At 48.6% G+C, this 12,989-nt stretch overlaps 1 protein-coding gene across 1 annotated transcript in view; it reads left to right on the top strand.

The window, feature by feature from the left end:
- The window catches only part of FGD5 (FYVE, RhoGEF and PH domain containing 5), a gene marked incomplete at its 3' end in the record, with an annotated part of 144,002 nt that overhangs the window by 56,993 nt on the left and 74,020 nt on the right, over positions 1–12,989 (top strand). The gene's annotated exons all lie outside the window — the stretch shown is intronic.

Here is a 12,989-nt window from a genome sequence, read left to right as displayed (position 1 = left end):
TGGGGCTCAGAAGCGTTGGCTTGGTTGGTTCTCTGAGGATTTGACATGGGCCCATCCTGGCTGCGTGTTCTCCTTGCCCCAAGTCTAAGGAAGGCAACGTAGGAGTTCTTTCTAGGATGAAAAGATGTGTTTTGCCGGGCATGGTGGTGGCGCGCGCTTGTCACCCCAGCATTCGGGAGGCTGAGACCGGAGGATCGCGGTTCGTGGCCAGCCTCAGCTACTTAGTGAGGCCCTCTGCAACTCATTGAGACCCGGTTTCAAAATAAAGAATAAGAAATGGGGCAGGGGGTGTCGCTTGGAGGTAGAATGACCCTGGGTTCCATCCTCAGTACTGCAAAAAAAAAAAAAAAAAAGCCCTATCCTGGAGGGGACCGCAAAGAACCTGTGGTCGCGCCTCTCACCTCTGGCTGATGGGGACCTTAATCTGTCAAAGCCCTCAAGCTGCAGGGAGCCACAACATCTCAGGGCTGTTTAGGTACGCGGATACGCGGACGATTAGAAAGCTTTTCTTTGTGACCGATCGATCGTCTTCCTCCAACATCCCCGTCCCCTCTCACGCTGACTCCTCGCTCTCAAATCAGGTGAGCGAGTTCATTTCATGGTTTTGCAGCCTTGCAGAAGTCACAATCTCACGCTGACTCCTCGCTCTCAAATCAGGTGAGCGAGTTCATTTCATGGTTTTGCAGCCTTGCAGAAGTCACAATCCCGCCGGGCGTGGCGGCGCACGCTTGTCATCCCAGTACTTGGGAGGCCGAGACAGGAGGATCGCAGGTTCGTGGCCAGCCTCAGCTGCTTAGTGAGGCCCTCTACAGTTTAATGAGACCCCGGTACAAAAGGAAGAATAAAAAATAGGGCTGGGGGGGGTGTAGTTGGAGGCAGAATGCCCGTGGATTCCATCCCCAATACAGCAAAATAAATAAATAAATAAAATAAAAGGTCCTTTCTTTCAGGGCATTATGGTTATAAGAGGGCAATATGATATCCAAGGAAATGGGAAAGCCGCTGTGTTTCCTGCGTGCCTGGCCCCCGCTTGGGGTTTTCCTTGTCTTTGATGGCGTTGGATGCCCCAGCCCCAGGCCTTGGTGGGGCGCCCCGAGCCGTCAACCTCTGGGCATCAAAAGCACGTTGCACCCCTCCAATGCGATTTTGCTCCCAGCCAGGCTGACTGGGCTCAGCCTCCCCGCAGGAGCCGCAGCCTCTCAGATGTCAGTCAGCGAGCAGAGATTTCACCCACTTTTCTACAAACAGGAAAGAAATCCCCGCTCTGGGCTGGAGCAGGTCCGGGCAAGGGAGACTTGGGGCACAACCGTATGAGAGGCCGGAGCGACTTCCTGGGGCTGGAGGCCGCCGCTCCTGCAGGTTCTTGGAGCTTGGTGAAAGGAGGGGGCGCTGTGGATCTGAGACCCGTGCAGGGGCGCTTGGGGCGGGACGGGATGGAGCGGCGGGGAGGCGGCTCCTTCCTCCTTCCCATGCTTGTAGGGCCCTGTACCTTGCTTCAGTGGGGAGTCAGAGGAAAAGGCCAAAATAAATATCAGCCGCTCCGAGGGACCCGAATTCAACACCCCAGTGTGCTGGGGGGCCTTGGAAGAGGCCGGGCCCTTGTTTACTTATCTATAAAATGCCAAGTTCGGTATCTTTCTTTATTCCTTAAGCATTTGTCTTGTGTGTGTGTGTGTGTGTGTGTGTGTGTGTGTGTGTGTGATGCTGGGGATGAAACCCAGGTACATTCTACCTCTGAGCTACACCCCCAGCCCGATTCTTTTTATTTATTTATTTATTTATTTATTTATTTATTTATTTAGTGGTCCTAGGGATGGGACCCAGGGGCCTCTACCTTCGGACTAGACCCCCGACCTATTTTATATTTTATTTGGAAACAGGGTCTCACTAAGTTGCTGAGAGCCTCACTCAGTAGCTGAGGCTGGCTTCGAACCTGTGCGATCCTCCTGTGTCAGCCTCCCAAGCGCTGGGATTTCAAGCATGGGCCACCACGCCCAGCTTATGTATTCATTTTTAAAAAAATTTTTAATGTTTATTGGTGCATTATATTCATACATCATATTGGGGTAAAAAACTTGTGTGTACAAACATGTACACATCACTGATTTAACCCCTACCCAGTTCCCACCCCATTCCCTCCCCATTCCTCTCTCCCTTGCTTGGCTTAGTGATTGACTTCGATATGTTTAAGTACATTGTGTGTTTTAGAGATTTTCCTCCTTCCCCCTCCTTTCTCCTCCTTTAGGTTGTCGTGTTTGCTCCTCTATAGGATTTCCTCTTTCAAGGGTTCCTCCTATGACCCGTTTCTACCTAACTCTCACATATTAGGTAAAGCATCCGATTTCTTATTTTTTGTGGCTGACTAATCTCACTTAGCATAATGTCCTCCAGTTCCATCCATTTCCCTGAAAATGATGTAATTGAGTTTTTTTTTTTTTTGATGGCTGAGTAAAATTCCATTGTGTACATATCCCACAGTTTTGTAATCCATTCATCTGTTGATGGACATCTTGGCTGGTTCCATAGTTTGGCAATGGTGAATTGTGCAGCTATGAACATAGATACACATGCATTAGTTTGGTAGTTTGGTTTCTTTTCTTTTGGGTAGATACCCAGCAGTGGTATTGCTGGATCAAATGGAAGATTTGTTCCCATTTTTCTGAGGATTCTCCATACTGTTTTCCAAAGTGGTTGCACTAATTTGCAATCCCACCAACAATGTCTTAGAGTTCCCACTTCTCCACATCCTCGCCAGCATCTGTTGTTGTTTGTGTTCTGAATTATGGCCATTCTAGTTGGAGTTAGGTGAAATCTCAGGGTAGTTTTGATTTGCATCTCTCTGATTGCCAGTGATGTTGAGCATTTTTTCATGCATTTATTAGCCATTTGAATTTCTTCTTTTGTGAAGTGTCTATTTAGTTCACTTGCCCATTTTGTTATTGGATGCTTTGTTTTCTTAGTGTTGAGTTTCTTGAGTTCTCTGTATATTCTAGATATTAGTCCTCTATCAGTTGTGTAGGTGGCAAAAATCTTCTCCCATTCTGTTGGCTCTCGATTGAGGTTCTTGACAGTTTCCTTTGCTGAACAGAGGCTCTTCAGTTTCCTGTAATCCCATGTATTGATTCGCCTTTTAATTTGTTGTGCCTTTGGGGTCTTGTTGAGAAAGTGTTTATCTGTATTCATTTTTGAAACAAAATCTTACTAAGTTGCAGAGGGCCTCAGTAAGTAACTGGGGCTGGCCCTGAACCTGTGATCTTCCTCTCAGCCTCCCAAGTACTGGGATTACAGGTTTGTGCCACCATGTCTGGCTAGCAATTATCTTTCTTGTCTTACTGGTATGTTGCTGTTACAATGCTCCTGTATGACTAACTTGGTATTTTTCTTTAAGTCAGCCCATCTTTTTTTTTAATTTTAATTTTTTATTTTTAATAATAAAACAATTATTTTTTAATAATAATAATAATTATTATTATTATTATTTTGGTGGTACTGGGGTTCCTGGAAGCCCTTCTACTTCCGGGCTACACTCCCAGACCTATTTTTATATTTTTTTTAATTCGGAAACAGGGTCTCCTAAGCCAGCGCGCACGGCTGGCTTCGAACCTGCGTGATCCTCCTGTCTCCGCCTCCCAAGCGCGGGGATGACAAGCGTGCGCCACCACGCCCGGCATAGCCCATCTTTTTTTAATGAAAAATACATAAGCCGGGCGTGGTGGCGCACGCTTGTCATCCCTGCACTTGGGAGGCTGAGACAGGAGGATTGAGCAGGTTCAAAGCCAGCCTCAGCTACTCAGTGAGGCTCTCAGCAACTTAGTGAGACCCTGTTTCCAAATAAAATATAAAATGGGTCTGGGAGTGTAGCTGGAAGTAGAAAGCCTCTGGGTTCCACCCCCAGTAAGAAGACGATACAAAGAGAAACAGAATAACCGCTCTGGTATGGCTTGGGGGCAGTGATAGTCCAGGCTGAGCGCTGAGGGCCAGTGTCTTTGTTAAAGGGGAGCGGTGTGCCCAGTACTGCAAAAAAAAAAAAAAAGGAAATAAAAAAACAGGGGAGCGGTGTGAAAGTCATCCTGGCACCACCCAAATGCTCCACTTGGCACCAGCAGAGGAATTCAAAGGATGAAGTGGGCACATTGAACCTCCTGCAGTATGGTTCAGTGTCGCTCCATAGCCAGGCATGGTGGCCCACACTTGTCATTCCAGCATTCGGGAGACTGTGATAGGAGGATCGCAGGTTCGAGGCCAGCTTCAGCTACTTCGTGAGGCCTTTGCAACTCAGTGAGACCCTGTTTCAAAATAAAGAATAAAAAATAGGGCTGAGGATGGAGCTCGGAGGTAGAATGGTCCTGGGTTCCATCTCTGGTAGCAGAAAAAAATGCAAAATAAATACAAATGTACCAACACATGCACGAATACATGCGTCTCGTCTAAAAATGGTGATCTACGTTTCAAGTGTTGGTGGCCGTGGGGGGGAGTTGGGGCAGACTTCCCTCTCACTAGTTCCCTTGGTGCCGAGAGTACCATGGCTGGGTTTCCTGGCAGATCCTCGCGTGGTATTCTTTGGTATCTTTAGATCTGCCCATGTGCCGGGAGCCTTCCTATTATGAGGGTGTATTTTTTGACAAATGAATTCACACAGAGCTTTCATTAAGTTTCATTGAAAGGACCTGGAACTGCCATAAAAATTATTATAACCTCAAAACCCTCACATCCTAATGCACGTGGCTACGCTTCTTTTTGAAATTGACTGATGAGAATATTCGGTTTTTAATTTTCTGACTTAAAATAAGACCATCTGCAGCTGTTTCTTTTAGCAATAATTTTTAATTAAATGCAATAAAATTTACGGGGGGAGGACCCTCATAAGGAAATCATGTCAGGAACACACTTATTGTAACATTACAAGCAGCATATTAAGACCCCCAACTATTTTTTTTTTGTTACTTGTATAGCTATAATGTAGATGAATCCTGATTACGTGTTAATCACAATAGAGCTTTCCCTTCATAAAAATCAGGGTTTTCCCCGGTGGGAAGTGCAGAAACAATTCTCGCTAATAGAAGACAGTCTCAAGGTGCAAGTTCTTTGATAAGGTGTCAGCAGGCAAGTGTCCGTGACCAGCTGAGCCCTCGAGGAGGAGAAAGGCCTTTGTTCCAACTTGAGTCTGGATGGTGTCTGATATCTCCGGGCCTCACTTTCACCTAATGGCCGTAAACAAGTAAAGGAACGAGTTAACAGATCAGTACATTTTGTAAGAAGCGTGACAGGGCTGTGCAGAAGGACTCCGAGGAGCTGGCGCCCGAGGGAAACCGGCCTGGTGATCAGGCACCTCGAGGTGAGGGCATCCTGGGAAGAGGCTACAGCGAGTCCTGAGACTGGAGGCCAGTTTGGCTAGAGTAGAGAGACCACAGGGGGAGTGAGGGTGATGGGCAGCCAGGGCCCTTCGTGGAAGACTCGGGTTTTACCTGAGTGACACTAATTACCTGAGGGAGGCATTAGTGTCTTCTGTCGCTTGCATCTCGTCTGTCCCCAAAGGCTCATGTGTTGCAGGTTGAATCCCCAGTTTGGAGGTGGTAAAAACTTTAAGAGTTAAGGTCTAGTGGGAAGTGTTCTGGCCACAGGGGGCATGCCCAATGGAACTTTAGGCTCTTCTTACTCTTTATTTTGGGTCCCAGCCATGAGGCAAGTAGCTTTGTTTTACCGTGTGCTGCCATCTTGATTGTTCTCTTGTTGTGGGGCCAGTTGACCGAGGACTGAAACCTCCAAGACTGTGAGCCAAAATAAACCTTTCCTCTCTTTAAGCTGCCTCTCAGAGGTATCTGTTACAGTAATGGAAAGCTGATTGACACAAGATGAAACGGTCTCATTATACCAATGCATCAGGCCGTCGTGTACATTGAGAGTCGTAACAACTCCAACCTACAGTGAGGTATTTTTAATTTAGACTCATTCCCTGCGTACAGAGGTTTGGATTCAGGTCCAGGTCTGCCTTTGGCTATAGGACTTGGAGCACGCAGGCTCAGGTCTCTCTCCTGCCAGTGGCTGCTCTGTAACGCGGTTTGGAAAGTCGGTTTCTGAGTTGCTCCGAGTGTTCTTCCCAGGAGTTAGGGGTTGTCCAGGGAACTGAGAGGAGTCTGGCCCAGCCATCAAAGGGACGGAAGAAGGTGTCAAATCTGGGAAGTTTGGATTTCGTCTTGCGCTTCCGATAGGAGTTGATTTGCTCTGTGAGGAGGAGGGAGCTACTAAAGGTCTTAGAGCAAGACAGTATGATGAGGGGCAAGTCCTTTTCACGATCATCACCTCCGTGGGGTGGAATAGTGGAATAGGAGCCATCGCACCAGGTTGTACATGTGCAGGAATCATCATGAGAGAAGTGGCCTCTGTGGTGTACTGATATTCTAGCCCAGGGGCTCAGAGCTCTGGCTTGTCTAGAATTTCCCACCTCGGGGACTCGGGGGGAGGTGTTGGTGGCATTTGGTTGGCACCGGTGACAGAGGAGGAACAGAGGAGCTCATATCCCGCTCCGCCCCTGCCTTGCCCCGGCATCTGAGCCGAGCCTTGGTTTGCTCACCTAGACCCATGCACGCGGCAGTCCCTTCATCCCCGCGGCGTCGTGAGGGGCCACAGAGGCTGGTGCATGGGGACGCGCTTTGTCGTGTTTTCAGAAATGGCACTGGCGACCTCGAGAGACTTCACGGAGCGCTCGCTCCGGTCAGTGATGGAGTTAGGACCAGAAGGGCGGGTAACTGTAGGTGAAGATGCACGCCCTCTTCGGAAGCTCGCCAGCTTGAATGGACCCCTCTGGCAGGTGTCAGGAAAGGGGGTACGCGTGGTCTTCATCTTCAGGATGGGAATATCTTTGCTCCAGGTGCTCAGAATGGGACCGCTTTGATCACTGTCCACCCAGATCTACGCGGCTGGGGATGATGTCAAACTGTATCTAGAGAAACAGCGCACGCACGCCTCAACAGTGACAAAGAGGGCCAATGTCACGCAGGACGCTAACACTTCCTTCAATTGCCCGCGACGCTCAGGAAAGCCCCTTGGGGAATTTATCATCCGTGCTCATGGTTTACCAGGTCAGCAGGACAAAAAACTCATCATAATTTCAGAGAGATGAATGAATGTGTTTCATCTGGTTTCCTGGGAATGGCTGAGGCTGGCTGGCTTCGTGTTGGAGAGTTCTGGGCTCCGGCCCATGATAGCGGTGCTTCCCTGCGCTGGAGGGCCGGGCCTGTGCCTGCTCAGCTGTCGGGTGAATGTTTCTAGGCTCAGACTCTTCTTGTTGTGATGTGGCTGGTCTCTATGTAAACACACCCATTCTCTTCACGCATGGGGTTGGTTGAGCCCCGGGGTGAGGCCCAAGGGAAAATTTTCCATGTCGAGACGTGACCCAAGAGCTTGAGATTTCAGGCTCACTGCATGATTTTAAGTAGGAAAACAAAATTAAAAACAAATAAACAAGCCGGGCGTGGTGGCACACTCTTGTAATCCCAGCATTCGGGAGGCTGAGACAGGAGGATCATGGTTTGAGGCCAGCCTCAGGTACTTTAGTGAGGCCCTCTGCAACTGAGTGAGACCCTGTTTCAAAATCAAGAATAAAAAAACAGGGCTGGGGGGGTGTAGCTCAGAGGTCGAATGCCTTTGGCTTTTATCCCCAGTACTGCAACAAACAAACAAACAAACAAACAAACAAACAAACAATCTTGCCTTACAGAATCTGCTCCAGGGACCAAAAGTTCTGAGTTCTGTCCTATGTTATAGTGCGGTTTCCTCTTTCTTTCTTTCTTTCTTTCTTTCTTTCTTCCTTCCTTCCTTCCTTCCTTCCTTCCTTCCTCCCTCCCTCCCTTCCTCTCCCTCTCCCTCTCCCTCTCCCTCTCTCTCTCTCCTTTCCTTTTGCAGTACTGGGGATGGAATCCAGGGACATTCTATATCCGAGCTATACCTCCAGCCCTATTTTTTATTCTTTATTTGAAAACAGGGTCTCACTAAGTTGCAGAGGGCCTCACTAAGTAGCTGAGGCTGGCCTCAAACCGCGATCCTCCGGTCTCAGCCTCCCGAATGCTGGGATGACAAGCATGGCCGCCACCACGCGTGGCTTATAGTGAGGTTTTCTGACGCTGTGCGATGCACCCAGCAGGGCTGACTTTGGGGCAGTGAGCTCTCCGTCGTCATCAGTAATTAAGCACAAGGGAGAGGGTCCCAGAATCGGGCCTCCCTGATGGCTTCATCTTAGTTCTTCTTCCTGTCACTGCAGAAGTCTTTTCCAAGTGGAATCTTTCCTGGAAGATTTCCCCAACATAGAAAGCCAGGGTTTGTTGTTAGAATTCCCTTCCCTCCCTTCTGCCTTTTAGCACTTAATGGGAAGTCAATGAACACGATTTTCAGGATGGATAGAAATTTTGAGAAGTCGGGGTGAGGGGTCACCATGCTGCTCTTGCTGCCTGAGGGGGAGCAATGGCCGCGTGAAGCGGTGCATTATGGGAGGTTTGAGTGTGTTCTCTGAGGGCTGATTCGCATCCCAGCTCTGCACCTAACTAGCTGTTTGTTCTTGGTCAATTATTTAACCTCACTGTGCCTCAGCCTCTTATCCGTTAAAAATCAGAAATGAGCCAGGGCTGTGGGCGCACTTGTAATTCCAGTATTTAGGAGATTGAGACAGGAGAATCGCAGGTTTGAGGCCAACTTCAGATATTTAGTGAGGACCCCTGCAACTTAGTGAGACCCTGTTTCAAAAGAAAGAATTTAGAAAAAAAATAGGGCTAGGGATGTAGCTTGGAGATACAATGCCCCTGGGTTCAATTCCCCAGTACCGAAAAAAAAAATGATACCTACCACCTCAAAAGTTATTGTGAGAGCCAAGCGTAGTGGCGTGCACCTGTAATCCCAGTACTTGGGAGGCTGAGACAGGAAGGTCGCAAGTTTGAAGATAGCCTCAGCAATTTAGCAAGATTCTCAGCAACCTAGTGAGACCCTGTTTCAAAAATAAAGAGAGGGGCCGGGCGTGGTGGGCACGCTTGTAATCCCAGTGTTAGGGAGGCTGAGACAGGAGGGTCGTGCAGGTTTGAAGCCAGCCTCAGCTGGCTTAAGAGACCCTGTTTCCAAATAAAATTAAATATAGGTCTGGGAGTGTAGTCCGGAGGTAGAAGGGTTTACAGGAACCCCAGTACCACCAAAAAAACAAAACAAAACAAAACAAAACAAAAAAAAAACAATAAAATAAACAGCCGGGCGTGGTGGCGCAAGCTTGTAATCCCAGCATTTGGGAGTCTGAGACCAGAGGATCGCGGTTCGCGGACAGCCTCAGCTACTTAGTGAGGCCCTCTGCAACTTAGTGAGACCCGGTTTCAAAATAAAGAATAAAAAATAGGGCAGGGGGTGTAGCTTGGAGGTCAAATGCCCCTGGGGTCCACCCCCAGACCCGCAAAAAAAAAAAAAAAAAACTAGGGCAGGGGCTGTAGCTCAGAGGCCAAATGTCCCCGGGTTTCCATCCTCAGACCCGCAAAAAATAGATAAATACATAAATAAATAAATAAATACATAAATAAATAAATAAATACATACATACATAAATAAAAAATAGGGCTGGGAGTGTGGCTTGGAGGTAGAATGTCCCTGGGTTCCATCCTCAGTACCAAAAAAAAAAAAAAAAAAGTAAAAGAGGGCTGGGGGTGTAGCTTGGAGATCAGATACCCTTGGGTTCAATCTCTAGTGCCATAGATAGATAGATAGATAGATAGATAGATAGACAGACAGATGATAGATATAGATAGATAGGTAGATAGATGATAGAAAAATTGGGCTGAAGGTATAATTTGGAGGTAGAATGCCCCTGGCCCAGTAAACACACACACATACACACACGCACACACGCACACGCACACGCACACAAGCTAACACTTGCAGAGAACTTCCCAAGACCTTGGTGCAGTGCGAGCCCTCAGCAGGCATTAGCTGCTGTTAACGCAGCGTTGGCGTGCACATCCCTGAAATTCAAAGCAGACGCTTGCAGGAGCCCCGGGTTGGCAAGGTGCGAGCACCGTTTGAAAAGCCCACCTTATCTCATCCAATCCAGGCAGTCTTCTTTTAATAAGAGCTATCTGTCAGGTATAAATATTTATAAGTTTTTCCAGCAGTAATTTAATCAGTGCTTTGTAGAACCCTGTGCCAGACTCGGTGGGGGAGGTGGGGAGATGGCAGTCCCTGCCCGTCCTTCAAAACCAGGTCTTTTGTTCCACTGTGGGAGAGAATCCTTGGGTGTGGCAGGTTAAGAAGCAGATACTTAACCTGGAGCCATAATTCCTATCAGTTTTACGTGAGTGGAAATGGAATTAATGCTGTAAATGGGAAAGGAAGTAATATTCAACAGGCCCCAGTGTCTGCCTCTGCTTTGTCTGTTTTATCCCCACTAGGATGTCAGCCCATTTTATAGGGGAAGAGGGTGAGGCTTTAGGCTCTGATGAGGCAGAGGGACAAACAGACTAAGAACCCAGAGCACAGAGCCGGGACCTGCCAGGTGCACGCAGGACCGAGTGGTCCTTTGTCCTGGCCCCTGGCAGCCCGAGTCCCTTCCACAATGGGTGTGTGCTGAGGAACTGGGCGACCCCTGGGCAGAGAGGCTGTCCAGGGAATTCCTGCAGAAAGCTGGGCGTGGTTGCTCGCACCTGTGATCTCCGTACTTGGGAGACTGAGACAGGAGGATCACAGGTTCCAACCAGCTTCCACAATTTAGTAAGACCCTTGGCAATTTATTGAGACCGTGTTTCAAAATAAATACATAAGTAAGTAAGTAAATAAATAAATAAATAAATAGGCCTTGGGATGTAGCTCAGAGGTAGAACACCCCTGCGTTTAATTCGCCCAGCACCACAGGAAAAAGAAAAAAAGTAGCCAGGCATGGTGGAGAATGTTAGGGTGAGACTGTTACGGGGCCCTTTTGGGCCTCCCGAACTGTAATAGTGAGATGTAGCTGGGGGTTCTTGTTCTGAACTATTTGTAGAAAAGAATAGCCCGAACTCTTTTACTGTAAGCTTAAGTGATTTTATTATAATAAAGATTGAAAGATAGAAACGCAACTTAGAGTAAAGCACTAAGCCACAGAGGGTGACACAGCGGGGCGACTTGAAAAGAAGTCACGCCGAAGCCTTTTGGATACAGAACAGCTTTATTATACCCAGTCTTCTGACCCTACTAGACCCGCCCCTTCTCAGGGGCAGGTCTTTTGATGTGGGATTCCTTCCTGTAGGCCTGCCCTGTCTCTGGTAGAGGCCCTAAGCCTTTTGTTTGTTCTACCCCAAAATGTGTTAATTGATTATCGAGTCATTGATTATCCTATTGGAGTCTGGGATCTCTTGAAGGCTCATGGCATCCCCCCACATCCTTGGGGAAGTTCGCTTGTCTTACAAATGTAAGAGACCCCGGGCTTCCTCTACTTTCTTGCTAATCGCCCTTGGTGCCTGGAACACTGCACCGTCCTTTCCCTGTCCGAATCCTGCCTGCACCCAAGCTCTGGCTTTTTAATACCAAAGATTTTTTAAAAAATACATTTTGAGCCGGGCGTGGTGGCACACGCTTGTCATCCCAGCACTCGGGAGGCTGAGACCTGGAGGATCGTGGTTCTTCGCGGACAGCCTCAGCTACTTAGTGAGGCCGTCTGCAACTCAGTGAGACCCGGTTTCAAAATAAAGAATAAAAAACAGGGCAGGGGGTGTAGCTCGGAGGTGGAATGCCCCTGGGTTCCATCCCTAGACTTGCAAAAAAAATAAATAAATAAATAAAAAATTGATGCCATTTTCCAATGCTGGCACATTAATACCAAAGCTATTTTCAAAAACATTTTGAAGTCATTTCCCAAAACCAGCACAATTGGAAGCAGGCATATGATCTGGGCAAGCCCTCCATGAGGTTGGGGGTTTGGGGAAGCCAGCGCCCGCAGGCCCTGAGACCAGGGTCTAGGACTGCATGGCCGGACAAGTGGCCGTCACCTGAGACCTTGGGGTTTCCTCTGCCAGGTCTCACTTGAAATGATAATGGGAGGAGAGAGCGTGACATCATGCTGTGTGTTGGGGGGGTTTGTTCTTTTTTTGAGGGGGGTTCTTTTTTTTCTTTCTTTATTCAGTACTGGGGACAGGACCCAGGAGCATTTTACCTCCGAGCTACACCCCCAGACCTATTTTTTATTCTTTTATTTTATTAACAATTTTTTTGTGTGTATGGTACTAGGGATGGAATCCAGGGGCATTCTACCTCCGAGCTACACCCCTAGCCCTATTTTTTATTCTTTATTTGGAAACAGGGTCTCACTGAGTTGCAGAGGGCCTCATTAAGTAGCTGAGGCTGTCCTCGAACCGCGATCCTCCTGTCTCAGCCTCCCCGAATGCTGGGATTCCAAGCGTGCGCCACCACGCCCGGCTTATTATTTTATTTTGAAACAGGGTCTCGCTGAGTTGCGGAGGGCCTCACTAAGTAGCTGAGGCTGTCCGTGAACCGCGATCCTCCGGGCTCAGCCTCCTGAATCCTGGCTTGAGGGGTTTGTTCTGATGTTCCTTGTAGATGTTCCATCTGGTTTCCAGGGAGGTTCTTGGTCCACACAGCAGGCCCGAGGCCAGAGTTCAAGGCCAGGTGGAGAGCAACACCAAGCCTGTGGCCCAGTGGGGATCAGGAGTTCAGGCCGCTGCTTGGCGTGCGCCTTGAGGAGCCTCCCCAGTCCCGGGGGCCTCCATCCAGCCTCGTGTGAGCCGAGAGACCTCTTCATAGCCTGCCTCCCTGCCTCGGCCTCGAGGGAGGGAGGATTGGGCTTTCCCCTGGCCTGTCTAAACCCCTCTACAAACCTGAGACCCCCGGGAAGGGACCGAAACGTGCTGGCACCTGGCTTTGCCATCCGCCAAGCTGCCGCTCACAATTCAAAGTGGATAGTTGAATGCAAGAGACAGAGGCTTCCCGCTCGAGAGAGGAATGCGCCTCAGACCCAGTACCGAGAGAGGAATGCG

Source organism: Muscardinus avellanarius (assembly GCF_963383645.1).
Source record: "Muscardinus avellanarius genome assembly, chromosome: 22".
NCBI lineage: Eukaryota > Metazoa > Chordata > Mammalia > Rodentia > Gliridae > Muscardinus > Muscardinus avellanarius.
This window is presented reverse-complemented; position numbering and strand designations above follow the sequence as displayed.